This window comes from Brienomyrus brachyistius, chromosome 19, assembly GCF_023856365.1.
Source record: "Brienomyrus brachyistius isolate T26 chromosome 19, BBRACH_0.4, whole genome shotgun sequence".
Lineage (NCBI taxonomy): Eukaryota > Metazoa > Chordata > Actinopteri > Osteoglossiformes > Mormyridae > Brienomyrus > Brienomyrus brachyistius.
Window position 1 is genome coordinate 6720367 of NC_064551.1, and position 22293 is coordinate 6742659.

General features: G+C 51.8%; 1 protein-coding gene across 5 annotated transcripts in view; it reads right to left on the reverse strand.

Annotated features, from left to right (window-relative positions):
• hivep2a (HIVEP zinc finger 2a) overlaps positions 1-22293 on the reverse strand; it is a 66137-nt gene that overhangs the window by 33370 nt on the left and 10474 nt on the right. The window contains exon 1 of one of the 5 annotated variants that reach the window (XM_048986505.1): positions 9427-9938. The exons of the other annotated variants lie outside the window; for them this stretch is intronic. The gene's annotated coding sequence lies outside the window, so the exon portion shown is untranslated. Of the gene's footprint in view, positions 1-9426; positions 9939-22293 lie in introns of those variants that run through there. 5 annotated transcript variants of the gene reach the window in all.

Sequence of the window (22293 nt, forward strand, 5' to 3'; positions counted from 1 at the left end):
AACAATGCTAACGCTAGATAGAATCAATCCCGAAAGCAGAGGTGACATGCGAACAAAACAAGCTACGCCAGAGGCAAGGAAAGAGTTAAACAATAAACATAAAAAAAATTGCTCAATGCGACTGTATGAATATTTGAGATGATTCACAAAACCAGGGTGTTATCATGGAGGGTAGGACAAATAAGTGCAGCTAACATTGAGAACGCTCGCATCGTCGCCCAAGTTTACCTTACGCGTTTGTCCGAACGGATTTAAAAAAAAAATTTGGCTGCGGAGGAAGTGAGACCTTTGAGGCGTTATGTAAATGGCAGTGAAACTCCAAGGAGCTGTTCCCACTGAGCTGAGAGCAGACAAAAGGAAATAATAGGGTATTATCGAGCAAACAGCCCAAAGCGTTCCCTGACACGAACAAAATTTTTTTTTTAAAAGTAATGCCTCTCTGAATTTTTTAGTGTCGGTCGGTGCAAACTCTGCACTAGATCCTGTGTCCTCCCACGTCAGACTTTACTCCCAAGGAGCAGAACCTCACAGCAGAGACCAGTGCTGGAGGTACAAAGAGAGGAAGGGAGAGAGAGAGCTTCAGGAGGTGGGCACCAAAGACTCCCACCCAAGTGTGAGCGAATGGGCAGTCTGGGAGAGGAGATCCCTTAGAGGATGTGGTTCTGTTCATGCCCTGGGTGGGGGAAGGGAGTTGGGGTGGCATGCAGGATGTGGATGGATGTGTGCCTGCCCCCCCCCCACGTCGGCTCAGTGACGGCACACGTCGCGTGACACCGATCGGTCGCGAGCGGGCAGCTGCGTGACGGAAACACGCAGACACACAGAAAATACCTACCCCCCCCGTACTGCTTCCATTCCCCCCGAAAACAGATTTTTCCAAATCACCGGCCGCCACTCACCCAAGGAAAGGGGAAAATGAGGTGACTCTTGTCTTTTTTTGTTCCTTTTTTTTTTCTGCACGCTCCTTTTTTCCGTGTCTGTCGAAAGACGCCGGGTCCACTCCGTGGAAACCGTCACTCAGGCGGGGGCCTCTGAGGTAACCTGAGTGTGAATTTCCATTCAGATACGAGGCCGTCTCACGGACCCGGAGAAGACACCTCGCTGTTTATTTTCCTCTCAGGACGCAGAGATAGATCGGTCTGAGGGACGGCCGTGCGGGCGGCGGGCGGCGGGTGGCGGGCGGCTCCCTGAACCCCAGAAGGTGCTGTGGGATACGCAAGCGGGGGGTCCTTTCCCGGCCTGTTAGTGCGCGCCCCTGAGCGGAGGTTAAGCAACACAGCAAAAAAGGAAAAACGTATGAAGCTTATAAAAAAAGGAAACAGATTTAAGGTGAATTATCCAGCCGCAGGTGTGATTAATGGTGGTCCCTGCCGGTCGCCGGGCAAACGGGCCGGGTCAGATCGCAGAAGCCGGCGTTCTGTGGCAGACGCTCGGAGCAGATGCTCCAATGACTTCCTGTCACCGACGGAGAAGATTTTCGGGTAGAGGATGTGGGCGCTGCAAAAAAACACCAGGGTTGGAGATGCGTGCCTGCCTGTGTGCGTGTGTACGTGTGTGTGTGTGTGTGTGTGTGTGTGTGTGTGTGTGTGTGGGTTATGTATATATTACATTGTGGGGATCAGATGTCCCCACAATGTGATAAAAACCTATCATTTGGACATTTTAGGGACCATTTTTTTAGTCCCCACAAGCGGAAATTAAATTTTATAAAAATTTGTGAATACAATAAAAAAAACTAAAAATGGCAAAAGACTTGTATTTTATTTGGTTACTTGTGGTTAAGGTTAAGACTGCGTAGGCTTTAGCCTTAGAAATGGATGGATCCCACAAACATATGAGAACAGGTCTGAGTGATTGTGTGTGTGTGTGTGTGTGTGTGTGTGTGTGTGTGTGTGTGTGTGCGCGCGCATGGGGGGGGGGGGTATTTATATATATATTGCATTGTGGGAACCAAATGTCACCACGATGTGATAAAAACCTGCTGTTTTTAATTTTGCAAAAATGCAAGTGTGTGTGTGCATGGTTCTGTGCATGCAAGTGCGTATGTGACTGTGTGTATTCTCATATGTGTGTGTGTGCTCATATGAGTGTGTATGTGACTGTGTGTATTCTCATATGTGTGTGTTTGTTCAAGTGTGTGTGTGTTCATATGAGTGCGTATGTGTGCTGATATGCGTACATGGCGGAGGGCAGGCAGAGAGGAGGCGACATGTCCTGTGGAAGCAGCCATCTGCATTTAGTTTTCGATGCCCCCCCCCCTTTAAACTCCTCACACAAGCCTGCAGATTTCGATAAGCCTCCAACTGCCAAGATGGTGCCCGTTTGGAAACGTAAATGGCTTACGAAAGCCATATTTATAAAGCATGAATCACTGATATGTCACTGCTGCAGGAAAGCACCTCTACCCGAAGAAATTGCCACTTTAACGTCAGCCTTTATTCACCGCGCCAACACTAAAGTGTGTCGAAATGCCAGTCGTCAGCAATGTCAGCCCAGGGGGATAAGAGGGGTCCCACACTCTGCTTGGGGGCTTGCTGGCCCCCATGGCCTATAATCCTGAAAATCGTACTTGTTCTGAAGGGACAGAGGATGGCGCCGTGTAGTGTGACTCTTGGGAAGACAAACATGATGTGACTTCCCCTTCGCTTGGGCAACACGTATTTTCCGCTGTGATATTCCACGTCCGTCGTCAGGCAGGGGGGCCAGCGGAGAGGGTGGGTGGCACCACACACCGAGGCAGGATTGAATGCGATCGGCACTTATGTAACTTCAGGTGCGTCGTCCCAGACGAGCAGCTGCGGGTCGGTAGGAGGTCAGGGTGAAGCCACAAGAGCCCGTCACCCCGGAGACCGCGTTAGCAGGAGTGCGTGTGGGAGAAGGGGGGCCTTCAGCGGGGGGGGGGGGGGGGGGGTTCCTACTGGGCTGTCAGTCAAGCAGCAAAGAAACCACAAGACAGGCTGGAGTTCCTGCAGGAGGGATCTGAAGCTGGATCTGATTAAGGACCCAGCCAATCAGAATGAAGCAACAGGGATCAATAGAAGAACTTTCTATTTTTATACATATTTATAGAATAATCCAATACGATTCCAGCCTGACAGATTAAACATGTTAGATGAAATGCAGCTGCGCAATTGCAACAGAGTCCACTCTGCATTAGTACACTTGTGTAAATTTTGCAGTATGTCGGACTTAAAGTTTTGTGTCACACTCAAAACTGGACGGCTGAGCGGCCTGGCACGGGCACTGCTGTTGTACCCTCGAGCTGGGGGCAGTCAAAGCTGCTAGTAGTGGGAAATGCAGACGTCCGCACACGTGTGAATAGCCTGAATGCAGAGAGGAAGCAGAGCTGATGGAGGATTTCTGCTCCTAATCCCCAAGCTGGTCTTCCTCCGCCGACAATGGAATTCTTAATTGGCCGTATCCGAAATTAGAAAAGCCACCGGAGGCATGCCGGGTCCCTGCGGCCTGGCCAGGGGACGGGCAAGTGCATGCCTGGGGTCCCAGAAAGGTTTAAGTGCCCCAGCTCCCGGGCACAGAGGTATGGCACGGAGTTGGCTAGCGTCACGGCCCTAATCACCAGTTCTTCTCCCGGCGGACGGATAGATTTCTGGGGATTAAGACGTCAGACACATGCCTGTGTTGGGAAGACGGTTAAGATGGTCGCTCGCGACGAAGGCGGGCATGTTGCTGTCAGTCAGATCGAAAATTTGGACGCATTAAAGTCACAGAAGCAACCAGAAGGATCCGTGGTGCCGTCATCCGTGTTCCTTATTACGAGAAATGCGTCTCTTTCCCGACATGCAGCAAATTACACAAGAAAGAAAAAAGAACAAAAACATGATCAAATTACACAACATGAATTACCCACAATTTCCTTCAGGTTGTTTACCGCTCTAAACAGATACTTCTCGCAAATCTCATTTCGAATTCCTAATTAGAGCAATTGTTGCGGCGCCGTATTTTAATTCGATAACGTAACCCGGGAAGAAGGGCGAGGGAACGGAACCTACCAGTCGGTTTCCGGGTCCGTCCCAGCAAGTGGGCGCCAGTCTTTTTGGGAAGCTCATATTTAGCTTTGGGGGTGGCAAGACCATTGGCCCGTCAGCCAGTGGGCAAATCAGGAAGAAGGGAGGGTGGGCGAGATAGGGGAACAACTTTTTATATTTTCTCAAAGTGGCCATCAGGGGGCCACCCCCAGGCGCCCCCCTACCCTCGCCCCCCCAACATGCCATGCCTGCAGATTGAGTCCACCTCTTCCCCCTCCACCCCACCGGGGTCGCCAGCATCGACCCTTTAAAGGAATTTCCCGCTCTCGTATAAAGCCGATAATGGGGGCCCTGCGCGCAGCGGGAATGGAAACTCCAGGGGGAGTTACGAGGCTTCTACATTCCGACCCCCCCCCCCACACACACACACACACACACACACACACAAACATACATCTGGCAGGGCCACTCGCGTGCATGTGTGCGTCACTGGTGGGACACGGAGGGAAGGTTAAGCTAGCAGACATCGCTTTGTCGGGGCAGACTGCGCTATCGACCCCAGGGGGCGCCGAGCGCTGGAGTCATTATCCCGCTGACGTTGCTCAGTGCTGCCTTGTCGTGTTCAGCTAAACAGATCTTTGCTCAGAGGCAAAACAAAAGGTATACTTCATTTAATTACTCGAGCATGTCCGGCACCCGCACTGCACCAGTGGACTGAATTAGGTGAACAGATCCAGGCTTGTACTACACGAAGCCAAGGCAAACCAAAGTCCCCGGTATCCACGTCCACCCATCTTATCCAAGTGAGCAACTTCCTGCCTCGATACCCAGTCACATGAATGCCGAATAGAGCGAGACAGCGAACCGTGATGTCATTTCCTCCCCGGTTGGGCTCTGCCGTGATGATGAGAATGATTGTGTAGGTTGTCAGAGTCCTGTTCATCGACCGTGCATCTTTGTTAAGATCGAAAGTATCCTCCAGTGACCACAACCAGACAGTACTGCCCCCCACTGACCAAAGCCAGAATAGCATGGCTCTCCAGGGACCATTTCCAGAAAGCACTGCCCCCCACTGGTCAAACCCAGAATAGCACTGCCCTCCAGTGACCACACCCAGAATGTCGCAGCTCCCCACTGACCACACCCAGAATAGCACTGCCCTCCAGTGACCACACCCACAACAGCACTGCACCACTCTGACCTCACCCAGAATAGCACCGCCCTCCAGTAACCACACCCAGAATAGCGCTACCCCCCTACTGACCACACCTAACTCTAACCCTATACGACTGGACAAAATGCCGTGTAAATCTGCTGGTCCATGTTGTGCTCGACTCGCTCGAATAAACGAACCAATAACTCCTTCTCGTTGTTGCCTACCAAACTAAAAATATCTCATTACACAATGCAGTCTCTGCGCCTGCCTTCCCGCGCCTCTCTCTCCCGGATCACCCCCTACCCATACAGGCTATATCATTACGCCTTCGTATAACCCATATTCTCGATCCTCCGGGCCTCTCCGTAACCGCGGTGGGCGGGGCATTGTGGGCCGGCTGTTTCCTCCTCGACGTGTCGAGAGGCCAAGGAGCACGAGGAGACGTCCTTCTTGCTACCTCCTTTGCACGGATCGGACTTGTTTCCATCCACCGTTACATAATTATGGAGGCAGTGGGTTCATCTTTGGAATAGAGTAATTTCAGCTAACCAGTTTGCTGGGTAATTCAGAAGAATCTGTTTTTCTTTTTTTTTTAAGTGGGGGGAGTTCAAAATTAAACGCTTAGTACAGCAATTCTGTGTGGAAGGACTGGCTGGAATGATAAAGGAAATACTAGCACGCCAAAAAATTTTTATAATAGGGGCCTCGTAAGATTTTAACTGTTCCTGGTCAGCACTAATGTCCCTGAAGGACTCCCAGGGTCGTCTGGGTGGAGGAGATCCAGCACCTGAGGATAGCGTCGCGAGAGGAGCCGGAGTCTGGTCGTGAGCTCCATCACAATCGCCGTCATCAGGAACAGAAATAGATTCTGCGGCGTCTCCCGATGGCAGAATGTGAGCTTGGCGACCAGGAGGGGAGCGGTGGTAGCAGGTAGAGGCAGGGAACTGCAGGGGAACAGGTGGCCTCACCTGGGGTCCGAGTGTCACGCCGTGGAATGGGGCACCGCACAGCCTTGGCCCTCTGGAGCGATCTGGGCTGCAGCCTTTCTCCTGGTGGGAAGCCCCTCTCTCGCTTGCTCTCAGCGGAGCCCGGCAAGTTGGCTCAGGCCGCTGTGTCTGCTGTCCATGGCCCATCTGTGGGCTGTGACGCCCCAGGCTTTGCCATTTTTGGGCCCCACGCCTGGATTTCCACTTCCTGTCAGGCCTCCTTGCTCTTACCCTGGAGCTAGGCCCTGGCATACACCACCGCCCCCCCTCCTCCAAACACCGACACCCCCCCCCCCCCACCCGAACCCAATACCCCACCGTCCACCACAGGCCGCTGGCAGGCCCGCTTTCATGACTAGTGTGCCCAGAACAACACGCCTGCTGAGGGCTGGCTCTGCCAAACCACTGACAGTGGCACTAGCAATAGCGCTAATCCGCTTCAAGTAGGACACATCCTCTACCAAAGAGCTGGGCTCCGGTCCGCCGGTGACCCCACAAAGAACTCGATGCCCGGGGCGCCCGCAGACACCGGCTGCCTTCAGCGACCACGTGGCCAAGGGGGGCGCTATACCACACGCGGATATGCAGCAGTGCATCACTGACCACGGCGCACTTTGCTGTTGGCCACAGACTCTGGGAAGCATCAGAAAAGGCAAACCGGTCACATCTTCCCGAATGCAGCTTAAGCATACATGACAGTGCCCCTGTGCTCCGATACACCCTCATTTCCATAACTCCTTGACGCACGCGCGGTGTCGCTAATGAGCACCAGTATAGAGCATCGTGTACCAGCCCTCCCCGCTGCGCTACCAGAGGCTCAATATGTTCTAGACAGAAGCGGAGCGAATGAAAGCCTCCCTCTCGCCCTCCGGCACTCTGGAGGCTACAGCAGGAGGAGCACGGGCCTCTGACGGCTCTGCGACGAGGCCAGGCCAGCCCCGCAGGCACTACCCGCTGTGGAGGAGGAAGAGTAGACGGGGTGGCCGGCGGTACCCACTTTCGCCACAAGAGGCGCCGGTGAGTTCAGCCTCACATGAACGCCGCGCTGACCGCAGCGGCATCTACAAGATGAAATTAATCTAATACTCTGACTGAATGGCCGTACCTAAACCTCCAGGAAAGCCAGAAGTCACGAAAGCCCACACAATTGGCAAAGGGATCACGGGCCAGCATTGAAGCCCATGGCTCACAGGAGTGAGAGGAGATGAGGTCATGACCCTTTGCCTTGCCTTCTGGAAGCTGGCCGACGCTCCGCTCCTACAGTAACCGGAGTGTCCTTTTTGTGTGACACACATCTCAGGGCAGCGAAGAGAGCCTGAAGGAGCTTCACCAGCAGAACGGTCTCAGAGGAGCCAGATCCCAGGGACGGGTCTGTTCCTCCATCGCGTTCTCACGTTTGCTTTTGTTGGTAAAAGAGAAGCACTGTCGTTCACTCCAGAAAGAGGAAGCAGGAGCAGCAGGCCCCAGAGACACATGGCGGTAAAAAAAACTGGAGGGTCTCTTTCCTGAAGGTGCGCGAGAGGGGGGCGTGCTCGTGTTCACGAGGTGACGTTACAGCGACAGCGGGAATGCGCCCCCCCCCCCCCCTGCAGAAGCATAATCCACAGGTCTTGGCGGGCTCCGCATCACATAGGAGGGCTAATATACGCACAACACGCGTGCTGATGATGTCGTGATGATGGCAACCCGACACCAGCGGACAAAGGGCGCATCCCTGGACTCCGCCCGCCATCACGGACTCTGACGCTGCAGGAGGTGTCCAATTAATAGACACCCGTCGGATCGGATTGTCGGTCAGGAGAATCCATTGTGACACCGTAACCGTAGCAGATCGGGGGGGGGCGGGACTCTGGGCAGCATCAAGCCCGCGCGTGGCTGCACGCTGTGTTTACTATAACTGGACTCACCCGGGAAAAACACACCGGATAAATAAATGATGAAAAGATTAAGATCCACAAGACAGCAACCCTGAAACTCAGCACAAGACCCTGGGTTGCTGCTCCCCCTATAACGCGTCCCCCCCCCCCCCCCCCCCCAGACACAGATGGAAAAAAAACATGGTGCATATTGCTTAGACTTAAGCGAGACATCAACAGCCGTCCACGAAAAAACAAGACCACGTCCGGAATTCCGAGAGATGCCCCGCTCGCCGTTCCGAGTGTCGACATTCGGCACCGCTGCTCGTAGGTCAAAGGCCAACCGGATTGGTTCTGTTGTTGTTCATTTGTGGAGGAAAGCAGGAGAAGGTGAGGTGGCAGGGGTTGGGGGGGTGGGCAGCAGCAGCAGCTCCGAGACGCGGGGAGCAGTCTGCCAGGGGGGGGGGGGGGGGGGACGACGAGCGCATTATAAATCGTCTGAGAATTTGTGAATGGAAAATGCTTCAGCACAGTTGGCTGGTCGGCGAGTCCTCATTCCTCAGCTATCAGAGGGGCATTACAGCGCTTTCAGGAGACAGACGGCAAGAACGACATGAAGGTAAACAACAGGAAGCTCTCCGGAATATTCCAGGCAGGTGACAGTCCAGGATCTGGGAGCTTCTTTCGAGCCTGTCCTAATCTCACTTCTGGGTTCCCCGAGTCACTGAACGCGTGCAAGTCCGGGGGGGGTAGATAATCTTGCGAGAAACACCGAGCACCTTTGAACCAAAGGAAGGGGACACGCGTGCGATGCAGGCTGCCTGTCGGACATGCTTCCCTGCCTCATCGACGGGACCGTCTCCCCTGGAAGCGGCCAGCTGTGACATGCACATTAACGCACCAACGCTATAGCTCAGGTCAAACCGACCTGCTGCCTCACATTCGTCTGCTGATGGAGGGAGGCAGGTGGCGACAGGGGTATCCTTCCGTAAGTGACGTCGTTTGCCATCGTTCAGTGGGTTTGTGGAAGTTGGCTGAGTGTCACCAGGACCAAACGGGCAGACAAAACAACGAAGCCTTTGCGTTTTACATCCCCACCACCACCCACACCCACCATAATCCAGACAGTGAAGAGGAGATAGGAAGGGAGGGGGGTATTACCAGTGTCCCCAGTGAGCTGGCCCCCTAGAGTGAGGCAACTTATGTCATCGCTACGCTCTTATCAGCTACCGCGGAAGCAGCTGCCAGGCTGTCGCCGTGGCAATCCGGCACACCGGTCGCAGGGTTCGCTGCAAGCCACACGTCTGCATGCGCACAGGGGGGAGGGAACGATCTGGCGGCCGCGTCCCGACTTGCTGCGAGCGGACCGGCTCGGAAATTACAGCGAGCGCGAGTGAGAGACCGAAGGAGAGAAGGCGGAATGAACAAGCCTGCCCACTAACCTGTCTGTATCACATCCCCGTAGCACATCTCCAGTCATCTGCAACGTCCCTCGGAGTCAGTGCTCTGGCAGCCCATCGTCCGGGGTCGTAATCGGCGGGCGAGACTCCCATCAATCAGGAGGCACTCGCTGATAGAGCGTATGTTAGGAGACCTACTGATGTAAGCTAGTCACCAGAGAAAATACCCAGTCGTGACGCATATCCAGGAACAAAAATAGCAGTAGGGCCCCTAGAGGGATTATACAACAGACTACATTTAGAGGCACTTCCAGCGGCCCGAATCAGACAGCGCTCACGACGGCAGCTACTCGGGGTTTCCAGAGGAAGTTTACATTTTTTTTTCCCCTGAGCAGACATAATCACAGACAGAGGGATCGGGAGAGGGGCAACTGTCCGGCAGCGGGGTCCCCAACACGGCCTAGCTCCCAAAATGCTGTGGGAGATCCGACGGAAGTTTGCGGATGAACGCCTCATCGCACTCCCTCTGGGAATTGGCTATGAATCGCCGGGCAGTAAAACAGTAAAACAGACACCACTCCATCCCAGGCACACCCCCCCCCCCACCCTCAAGCCCCTCTATAAACACTTCCCCCTAAAACCTATTAAAAGTTGTGACCATTCCAAAAAATTGTCCAAGTCCTAATCCCTGCTCTGCACAAAAGCCATCTGATTTGCGACCTTGAAAGACCGGAGCTGCATTTTCAGCAAATTCATCCCAAGGAGGCCAGCTGCTGAGAGGGGGGAGTCCCATAGACATCTCCTCTCCCCAATTCAGAGGGTGTCCAACAGTGATCCAGCATAGCTATCTAAAACCAAGCGCTACTGTACTACCCATGCCTGGAACCGAAATGTGCGAAAGTCCAGTGCCTTTCTAGCTAAAACGGGAATTCCTCCCAAACGCAGTGGGCAGAGCAACACAGGAAGGAGAACGAAGATAAGAACAGGTCTTGAGGAGATGAGAACACCGTGGGCTCCTTCGTTTGTGTCACTAATGAATGAAAGACAGAGCAGACGCTTGTGATAAATGACCACCTCTATATTTAGACCCTGGTTAACTTTGCCCTTACAGCAGAAATCCAATTTACACGACTATAAATACCCTGACCTCTCTCAACCTCGGGTTCCCAAACGACGACGGTAACCTGTGACGGGTTCTCCGGCGGAGAGACCCGCGAGAGAGCCGAGGGAGTCTGCTCTGTGCATCTCCCCACCAGGCACCCCCTTGGAAAACTCCGCGGTCGACGCGTCTTATTGACGGAGAGCGTGTGCCATTAAAGGTAAACACATCTATCAGCAAGCTTCCGAGGGACTCGCCTGCTCACCACACGGTCAATTATTCATGCCGTTTGTGTGGCTAAGGCGTGTCCTGGACGTGGTGGAGAAAACAGACTGGCAGAAAGATATCACAGTAATAAATACCTATATTAGTGTAATGCCGAACTAAAATAAGACAGAAACTGACATACATTTTGGAGTCTGACTCCTCTGACAGCTCCTACGGTAATCTTTACGGAGATGGGTAAGACTCATTCTGGAGGATTTTATCTGGGATATGCAACAAACAGACAAGGATGAGAAAAAAAAATAGAGAGTCTTTCGATTTCAGTGCAGGAGGGAAACGGCAGCAAACAAAGCAGGTATGTATTTTACGTCACGCGGTAATTCTGCACAGGTCACCTGACTTTGGCCCTCCGCCCCAGGGTGAGGAGGACCGTGCCGACCGCCTCGGAACATGCCAGAAGGTTGCGGGCCTGTGACCCCAGCCGGGTGCCATTTCCGGCGCCCAGACCGAGCGAGACAGTCAGACACTCACAGATGCGAGGATGGGGCAGATGTGCTCGACGTCGAGCCGATCCAGCGGAGCGTGGATAAAACACAGCGCTAGGATGAGAGCATCTGCTAGGCAAACGAGTGCTGTGAAGGAATGCGGAAAAAGGAGTGATAACTGGGATGTAGGGGAGGGGGGCACGGCTGTTAGCCCACAGTAGCAGGGCAAAAGCAGGGAGGAGGGGGGTGTGAGGGGGCAGGAAGGAGTAAGCCCACGCATTTCCTGACAAACAGGTGCAGCGCCTCTCCTGGAATTGGGCTCTGCTGGGGTGGGGGGGGGTGGGGGTTGGCGTAGTGTGGGCAGTGAAACATGAAACAGGGAGGGGACACAGGAGTCAGAAATCTGCCTGTTCCAGCAACGCAGTTACCAAACCACCCCCTGTATGAACCACCCCCCCCCCCCACAAACCCAGCCCAATGTCAGTGCTGCGCAGTCAAGTCCGGACCGCCGACGTTCTTGTGGACGCGCTCCAGGGCGAGAACTTGGCCTGCAAGCCGTCCCTGACTGTTATGCACTATATGGGTATGGGGCGGGTGGGTCATCAAAGCTCTGAAATTTACAGCCTCTGCCGACGAACAATAAAATCTCCTTTCAGGAAAGATCTGGTGCTGCCAGTATCCATCGGTTCTAAGTGTGACGTCCTTTACTTGTTTTGACTAGTGTCTGCTCCATGACACCTGCAGGTTCTGGGGTCCTAATCTTCTCCTTCACAGCTGAAAGCCTCCCTATGGTATGAGCAGAAGCCTTGGAGCAGATATCCTCACTAGCTGACATTGTTGCAATGGTCACAAACAAATGCTACGGTAATTAGATTTGTTTAGGTTTGTAGTATACCTACGCCCCCTGACCTACGCCCCCTGACCTACGCCCCTTGACCTACGCCTTCAATTTCCAATTAGCAGTAACACCATATCTAATTTCTGGTTCTACTGGCAACGTTCATCTTCATGACGCCTGTTTGATCTCTAAATCAAAGCAGCTTTAAACGTCTTTTTGGAAGAATTAAAAGGCCCGACTACAGGAAGGCAGTTACTTTCACGATAACGTTCAAAGCATGAGACCACAGACCAAATTCCTTCCAGCATGGGAGACAGTCCCGTAACAAAAAAAAAAAGTCCTTTAGGGAACTGGTGGAAAACGGAGGGAAACTAAGTGTAAAGCCATAGTGGAGGAGTGTTCATGTGACTGTCTTTGTGAACACTATACTCATACGGAGAGACACACACTATATTTCACTGCCATTCGGGAGCCTTTGTATAGTCTGGAGAGGCAGACATCGCCCTATTGACTCATCATTGACTGTTTTCCCTTAGTCCACTCGCCGCTGACTGCTGTGTCGTCTAGAAGGCACGGCTTGGTCAGTCAAACCACCGTGTTTACAGAGGAAAAACAATCACAGGCACAAAGTGTTTGGCCTGACAGACCAGACATCTAGCATCGGGAAAGACCATTCGCAGTGCACTCGTTATCAACAGAAACATTCCCTGTGTTTAACATTCTGAACTTATTCACTGTTTCCAGATTACCTTAAATCTGAAGCCCAAACCTTGCATCCGGCATAAATCGCGAAGCAGACTGGTTTGTTCGCACCTTTCTTAAAATACACCAGTCCTCCATTGAAGGGGGTCTAATCAATTCTTACGGAGTCCAACGATTTGGGCCTATCTCTAAGCAACCGCTTGAGTGGGAGGGACGCCACCCAAAAAGGAGGAGGGAGGAGGAGTCGCAATCCAAAAAGCAGGCAGATTCCCGAGTAGCCTGGACAGGTCATTGGGGCAGAGGCGTCAAAAGCCAGCGTGAGTTATGCAATCCTACAACCATCCACTAATAACCCGCCCTCCCCCTAGCTGTCCCTACTTTCCAGGGCAAAAGCCCCCCCTCACAGAAAAGTCCCCAACATCGCAATGCAGATCCAGCAAGAGCAAAGGGAGGATCTCATGTTGCCTGTGACACCTGTCCCCTGCCCTCTGCTCCCCAAGCAGGAGCAGTCTGCACCACCTAAACAGCAAGTGTCTGCTCTCCTATTGCCACCCGTACTCCACCCCCCCCACCCCCCCCACCACCAACACTGCAGTGTCAGTTTACTTCAGTCTCTAGTCAAGCAGTCCCAATTTTAGCCTTGGCCTCGTGTCAGATCAGTTGGCTGACTCTGGGAATAAGCAACAGGGACTTCCCAAACAGAAGACCCCTGGAGTGCATTTAGTTTTGACACCACCCCCCCCCCCACCCTTCAGCACAGTCACCTCCCTTCCCCAAATAAACTGGTGACCCTATTTCGTTCAGCATCTAGCAGACAGCTACGGATAAAAAGTTTGTTGTCAGTCTACGTTGAACAGAATTACGCTCATGACAGCAAACGGGGTCTCACAGTGTGGGACATGAAAACTTTCCTGGAGGGAAAGAATGTTTAATCTCAACTAAAATTAATTTTATTTTATATAAACTTCATAATTCATCGGGGCATAAACATGTCCATTTTATGACCACAGATGGCAAGATGGTGTTTCTAAAAAAACTCAGGATCATTGGGGTTGCATCACACCACCGCCAATTAACATAATCTCCATTTTATTGGGGGTTCATTTCCAGCCAATTTTACTTATCCGTGGTTGGATCTCAGCTGAGCTCTGTGTGGGAGGAAGAGGAAGTGAGGCCCCCCCCAGGGCTGGAGAAATACAACAAAATAAATCTGTCTCTGACAGAAACGTTCAAATGAAGACGGAGCTTCATACCATCCCCTCAAGGTGAAGCACAGCCATGAAATGCAAAGAGCCGAGGACCGTTCCGTGGGAAACGCCGCTCTGCTACTAAAGCAGTTTCTGCAATGCAACGCCTCCCCGTGCCACCCGCTGCATTCAGTTTGAAGGTCAAGAAGCAAGCCGATATTTTACGAAGCCCAGCATGAAACTGAAAATCAAATCTATTGACAGATAAGATTTAAAGGTAAGAACGTTTCACATTTTAGCGGCACAATGGGAAACGCTTTACGCTCCCAGGGCTGGGCGTTCGAATCCCACCTCCCCTCTGTGAGTGTGCAGTCTGCATGTTCTCCCCACCTCGAAGGAGTTTAGGTGTAGGTCAACTGGTGCAGCCTATGTGTCATTCAATGGACTTGCATCACGAGGTGTACCCTGTCCTGTGTACTATGCTCTGCCTGGAACAGGTTCCACGAACCTGTCAAAGAACAGTTGGATTGCAACTGAAGAAACTATTAAAGAAAGCTAACCGTAAGTAGACTGTAAAACATTTCACCACTCAATCTTATTCCGCGCTCACATCATACACACACACTCTCTCCGACTTCAGTAAATCCGACGAGCCAGCCAGCAACCTCTCTCGTATTATTATTCATGCACGGAGACTGAGGGATAACCTTGAGTAGTCAATTCCCGACAAGCAGGCATAGCTCTATAAATAAGGTCTTGCTCCTTGGACTCTCCATTCCACATAGCATCGCCGCTAACCAGACTCACAGCTCATGCCGAATCAACCGAGGGGGACAGGACCCTCGCCGTGCAGCAGAGGGACGAGGGGGTCAACGCAGGCCGTGGCTCGGCGCCCATAGAGGCACGTTTTCAATTCTGCAACCGTTAGCGGGCGAGAGTGTTTCAAGCAAGCACCGTAACTCCCGCAAAAAGCCATCTGGCTAACTTCACCGCTTCAGCAATGGAACACCAGGCATGCCTCCCACGTTACCGAAAAAAAAAAAACTCTTGCAAAGAAACGGATTATCGAGGCATCGTTTTATGAATAGAGATTCATTCGAGCCTCCGAAACAGCACAGCCCACAACTAGGTGCTACATTAGCGCTGCATATGGCCTACGCCTGGGTCTTGGCGAGGAGGGGGAAGCAGCGGAGGTCTGTCTGTATAATCCCCCTTTCTGGAGACACCACAAGGCTCACGACGACCAAGAGCTTCGAATACGAGCCGCTCCTCTGCACACCCTGCTCCCTTGGCGAAGGACGGATTCATTCCATGACTCCTCTCACGCTGCATAACCCAGAGAGGCACAGAACCACAGCGATAAATATCCTTTAGTAACCCGGGCGCTTTTCGGGAAGAGCACTGACTCACCGATTTATTTTGTAATTCGTAAAATACACAAACTTTTATGGGTTTATCCATCTTTCGAACTTTGGAAGTAACACATTTAGTGCCATTTGGTATTCAAACAGCCCAGGCTGGTTTAGAATGGAAAAAAAAACATTTTTTTTAGGTCTTTACAGCTTACAGCTTAAAGTCTTCTTACAGCCTCTTTACCATCCTCTAGAAGAGGGATCATCAACCTATTTGAAACTGAGAGCTACTTCATGGGTAACATGCCATACGAAGGGCTACCAGTTTGTCATTTTCAAATCTATATAAATGCAAATGTGATTAAAGAAGAATAGTTGAGTTGTGCTATTTTTAGAAGAGGCCCGCGGGCGACTCATGTGGTCCTTGGGGGCATCTTGGTGCCACGGGCACCATGTTGGTGACCCCTGATCTAGAAGCACCATGCTGGCAGGAGCGTGGCTAAAAACTGGCAGAAAAAGGTCGTCTCGTTGCGTTCCTTTTTCGTGACAACTTCAAAACACAGAGCCTCAGCCCAGAGAGTCATATATATGGGTTAGCTGCTGGCAGACGATGCCTGCGACGACAAACCACGAGCTGTCAGCGTCTGACCGGGAAACATCACTGATACAAACTCACAACTTGAGGCCAGTCTTTCCATCCGGGCTTTAGGCACCGGCTGTCAAAGGACCTCTGGTGGGTTTTGTCTCCATGGGAAAGGATGGGACGCCCTTCAGGTACACGACCAGCGTGGGTAAAAGGTTCACATAGACCTAGTTACCATACACTTCCACTGTGTCCGAGGACAAACCTTTACGGCCAGGCTAATACAACAGAGGGTATAGCTCTCATGTCTGCAGGAGCAATGCAACCCCATAATATGTAATATGTAAATAAGTACAAGTAAGGACAAGTACAAGGCAGGGATACGATGAAATGCCATTGAACTGGCCTTGCTGAGAAGGGGACAGAAAGTAAAACAGGATGGATATGGCTGAGGGTGGAGGTTCTGTCAGCATGCTGAGCACAGGGGTGATTTGATATTTACATCTGATATTTTACAGCGCCCACATGGGGTTATTGATCCGCAGCTTTGTAAAGCCACCCGACTCCAAAGCTGCATAACATAAGAAACTAGGAAGTTGCACGTTTTTTTGTTTCCTCTCCCGGGATCCAGGGCAGTAAGCGATGCCGATTTTCCGGCTTGCGGCCGCTTCTGATTTTTCGGGGTAACCCGACAAACTGAGCGTGACCTTCGGCGGGGACGAGGCGGTCATCCTCCGCTCGTCACCTGTCACCCCATGCCCCCCCCCCCCCCCCCCATGCGGACGCCGCGTCCAATCAGAGTCGCAGCTGTCATCCTGTTTGCCTCAGACCTCTAATTAAAACCCCAAAAAGCGAACTGGGTGACTAATAACCCTTTTCTCTCCGTCTGCCGAGGCAGAATAGGCCCGGCTACACGACGTCGGCATGAAACATGCGTACAGTGATATAACGCTTATATAAGCCACCTGATGCTGGAGCCCTTGCTCTCATGCTGGGCGCCGCTGGCTAATTAAGTCATGACCGGTGAGGAGAACAGAGGGAGGGGACGCACTAATTTTAGGCTCCTTCCCGGGTCCGTCGGACAATCGGGAGGCATTGAGGCAGGGAGCTTCAGAGAAACAGCTGGAACAAAATGGCCCACCAGCCAGGGATGGCACCTCTCCCCACCCCCGACCTACGGGTGACATTGCCCGAGGAAGAACAGCACTGATGCGACCCTCCCCCGCTCCGCCCCCCCCCGTGCCGAATTGTCATGGGCACAGCAAGAGAGCACACCTAGTTCTTAGTACCATGGTGTCCAGAGATCATTGGGGGTATATTGGCTCATATAAAGCAAACTGATGTATGTTTTACTGTACATCCATAATACGTCTCTCCTCCACAGTCCCTCAGCAGGACAGAGTGTCATCCACATGCCCGGAACCCAGGCTGGGCTAATGGCAAAGAGGCTTATTTATGCTGCAGTGCAGCCCTGGGTAGCAAAGGAGCAAAAAAATAAATGGGAAAAAAAGCCTTATTAAAAACAGCGCCACCATACGAGCGACTGCGGCAGCACAGCCGAGAACCGGCGTCTGACAGCCGTCCACCCGCCAGGCCCCTGTGCTGCACGGGAGAAAGTGAGAGCGAGCGGGACAGGCAGGAAGCGAGACGGAGAGAGTGAGAGAAAAAGAATGAGAATGAGAGAGAGGGGCGTGGGCGGCGGAAGGAACGTGGGAGCGGACATGCCGCGCGTTGCCAGGCAGCTGAGTCTCCCGTCGTAAAAGGGGGGGGGGGTCTTCGATACCGGGCCCCAGGGGTGGGGGGCCCCCACGGCGAGGATGTCGCGCCTCGACGCTCTCGCCTAGGCTCCGAGCGCGAAAGGGGCCCACGCACGTCTTCCCACCTTTTTTTCGGTTCGCGGCAACTGCCTCCATCAGGGCGGCTGCGAATTTTCGGCTACGAGGGCCCTGCGGCCGCCATCGCTCTTTGTCCCTGAGTGAATACATGCATGGTGCATTCACATGCATGGCGATGACAAAAAAAAAAAACAACAACTTTGAGAAGCTGCGACGAAGCTGCCCCACAGCCCGTTACGGGATCACAGCCTCGCATGTGATGATTTCCGACCCCCCTGCTCCCTTACATCCCACAAACTTCACAGGGCGCCATTCGCAACCTCTAATTAAGAAGAAAAAAAAAACGCATTTAATTACAGTACCCCTTTTAGGTATATATATATACTGACGAAGAACACCTATGAATTATAGCCGAGAGGCATCCTTTGGGAACAGACGTCACTGCTGTTGATTATCGTGATCCCTGCTGCTCCATCGGAAAGATGCGTCGCTGCCACAGATCTGGTTTTGCGAGGAAGAATGCGGCCAGCGGACTTATGTCTGCGCGCCCCGCCGCGGAGAAAAAGGGCACCTTCTGGCACAGCACAGGTCCTGAGGGAATGTGCGCAGACACACACACACACGCACACTGACACAGGCACACACACACGCGCGTGCGCCCGCCAGCCCGTGTCTTCTTGGGGGTACCCAAATTAACCCTCCATTATAGTCCACTGGCTGCCAAATGGAGGGAATCGGCGACTTTGCAGCCCTCGAAACAAAGAGCCACAAGGTGACGGTGACCCGGGGATGGCCACATCCGCTCTCCACGCATGCGGACGGACGCCCCCTCGACGTTCCCGCTTACTGACGTCGCTTCCCATCTCGCCAGAGGAATCCGGAGAATTTAACACAGCAAAATACCTCTTTATACAGCGCTTCAAAAATCCAGCATCTCTACATGAGATAGAGACCGAGATCTGTTGACAGACATACATACATTTCCCATCTTTGTTATTTTTTTTTGTATTTTGAATTTATTTCGCTGAGTTTATACCAGTAAATTATGTCACTTGGGGGACTGGTGTGAAGTGTAAACAGACAAAACATCATTAGAATTCCCTAAGCGGCAGATACGAGTCAGGGGCATGAGATGCCCCAGGGCGTCCCACTCCTTACCGGTACCAGTGGCGCGTTACCGCCACCCCAGCCTGAAGGCGGCCCTCACTCGCCCCCCCACCACCTGGCTGGTCACAAAGCTGGGCCCTCAGCTCATTCCAAACCACTTTCCGAAAAACCTTTGTGTGTAACAGCGGGCCTGCAGATAAGATGCAACTCAGGCTTAAATCCCGAGGTTTGATGCTGCATTAAAAAAAAAAAGCCACTTTCAGAGCCGCTGCCAGGGCCACAGATGGGACAGGGGGGTGGTGAGGGGGGGGGGTTTGAGGGAGGTGGTACAGGTATAATATCTGCCAAAAACAATGCATTACTTTCACTTAAGTACTTCCAGTTTTTTCCCTGTGTATTCCATGTGGACAGCGGCTTCTGCCTCAGTGTGGCAGGACTATGGCTGTCAGGAACTGACATTTCAAATTCAACTGCATACAAAATATAATCATTTACTAAAATATTCAAATGGAATGAAATATTATAGAATACAACATATCTGTGGTCTTTAGCCAAATATTTGACTCATTTGTTAAATTAAAGGAAAAACACGCGGGGGGCTGCTCGGGCGCTTAGTGCGTTGTGTGTGTGTGTGTGTTGTTGTGTGTGTGTGTATGTGTGTTATCTGGGTGAGAGTCAGTGCAGGGAAAACTCCGGAACTCGAACCCCAGCTGCAGCAAATTTGCGCCGCCCATAGCCCCGCCCCTAGACCAAACTTGACCCCGCCCCTATCCCCGCCCATCTCGCTTTACAGAAGCGCGTTCTCAATGGAACACCGCCAGTCCGATAGTATGTGCGTGCTGACCTTTTCTACTAATTAGACGGCGCGCGGATTACCGCTTTACTTGCATGAACAAGCCCTTCAGACAGAACGAATGCATTTTAAACGTAGCAAATGTGGCGACGGTAAATAGATTTAAAATGCAATGGTGGCGATCACGCCGCCCGGGTATATACACAGCAAATGCCCTGCAGCACACAATTCGGAGCACCTTCTAGTAAATGTTTATCAAGACGTTACATGGCAGTTCAATGTCATTAGCCCTCCCCGACACGGTGCCCCTGCTGCTAAACTCATGACGCTGCCGTGTAGCAGACAGGGTCCTGACAGACGAATCAGTTACGTGACAAGCTAAGAAAACATGCTATTGTTTACAGGGGGAGAGGGAGGAACGCAATCAGGGGAACTGCCATAAACACACAGTGTGTGCGTGCGTGTGTGTGTGTAAGACTAACCACCTCCCTGCAGGTGGCGCCGAGGAGAATGCGCCCTTTGTTTGCTTCTCCGGCATGTAAATACAGAATGACGGGGAAGAGCGAGCTATAATGGAAAGAGTGTTAGCGAGCCGCTGACCCCACGTGTCACTGGGCAGGCAGAAACTGAAAAGGCAGTTGTGAGACAGGAGGGTGTAAACCTTGATTCTGAAGCACACCCACTGATTGTTGTCACCGAACTATATAAATCCACAAGACGCCTAATGGAAGAAACCCCATGTGGTGACAGCGATGGTCACAGTTACTGTCTTCGTCTTTCTTTTTTTTCCGTACTTAGCTTCAAAGGGAAACTGAAGGTGCTATTTGTGATTTTCTGAATTTTGATACTTTTTCGCTGGTGCTGATTCCACCGTCTCTCTCTCTCTCTCTCATTGCTGTCTCCTCTCTCTCTGCCTTTAAATATCAGCCATGCTGTGAGCCAGAGAAACTTTTTTTTTTTCCCCCACTAAAGCCCTGCCTTCTGTGAAATCTCGGTCTAATCCGCGTGGCTGTTAGAGACTCCAATCCCCCACCACCCTCTTCCAAAACATGTCAATATCTGCAATGTGTCACTCGGCTGGCGGCCGTTAATACCGGCGGGCCTCGCAGGGACAGGAGCAGCCGGGGGTGCGGGTGAGCACACGGCCCACCGCTGCTGCCCTCAGAGACGCGCTGCCTTATGGCGTGGGGCTCTGTCTCGCAAGCGAGCGAAAAATCCCGGCCCTGCCATACTGAGACAGGACGGCTTTTTAAAGCCGAGGAGAGACGCCAGCTTGTCAGCTTCCCCGTGGGATGACAGGCAGCCTGCGCAAACCGGGAGAAATCCACCCTTAAGTCTATAAGTGTAAGCGTCTCTAACCAGAAGGTTGTTAGTTCAAGTCCCACCAGGGTACAAGCTGGAGAACCATTGCGGAAGGTGCTTAATTTAAAACGGTCCACCGAACACCCGGAATGATAAGTATGCATGGAAAAAGGCAACAGCTGAGCAGCCGTACGTCTCTAACAAAGGCTAAACAATTATGTCAGCACTGTAAAAATGTGGTTCGGCCAATTTCGGCCCTATATCGTCAGGGTAACATCCTCTAGGTAATAAGGCTGAACTGATTATGGGACGCAGAGAGACGTCGTGCCCTTTGAGAGGCTGGAGATGACATGTAATCAGTATTCCCCCCCCCCCCCGGCTCTCCCTCACCGCATGTTTCACAACTGCGGTGGTCGTCCGGGTGCACTACTGTAGCATGTTAAAAAAAAAATTTTAAACACAGTGTTAATCTGATGCAAACTCCTTCTCTGCGGGGAGGAGATCCTCAAAAAAGCAGAAAAACAGGCTAGATCTCGTCACATGTCCCCAGTAAAAAAAAAAAAAGAGAGTACAAATGTTTTATACAGTGAAAACATAATTTGCTGTTTTTCCCTTCACTTAGCAAACAGAGAAATAACAGGGGACAAGGAGCGTGAATCTGCAGTAAAGGACCGACCTCTGACATCTTTAACCCTTTCATCCACCCCCGGGGGCCACTCGCAGGAAAGGCAGCTCCGCGGTAAACACCAACCCAAGCTAATTGATCCAATTAAGCACCATAATTGATCCAATTAAGCAGTTAGGAGTTTGGGATTAAGCATTAAAGGGACACCGTAGCCCCCTGGGATCAGTCATGAGCCGAGTTAGCCGCGGTTAAATGCGGCGTGCTGGGATTACCGCCCGCGAAGGGAGCCGGGGGCGACGCGAGGTCACAGCGGGTAAGTGGGGGCACAGCGATCAATTCAGCCTGCCTCTGATCACACCCCCATGTAGTGGACAGGCTCCAAATGGAACTGTGACAAGTACGAATGTCTCACTGAGAAATGGAGAGTAAGACTACGCACACACACCGGAGTCACACACTCCCCTCACCATTTCAGTCCTTTCACTTATATTCACAAAAAATAAAAACAAAATGTATAAATGTTTTCTGTATAAAACTGCATAATATATATATATATAAGACCCTTACTTTATAATATGGCATGATTATTATAAGATATAACATGACTAGTTAATTAATGACTAGTACTATTAAATGTCTGGCAATGTATTACACAGAGAATTTGTACACTGGTCTTATTTAAAAGAACATTAATATATCAGTGTATATACTTGTTCATTGTTGTAACTGGTGTATGAACAGTGCAAACAAGCAGATAATTAATGGATACTCATTTA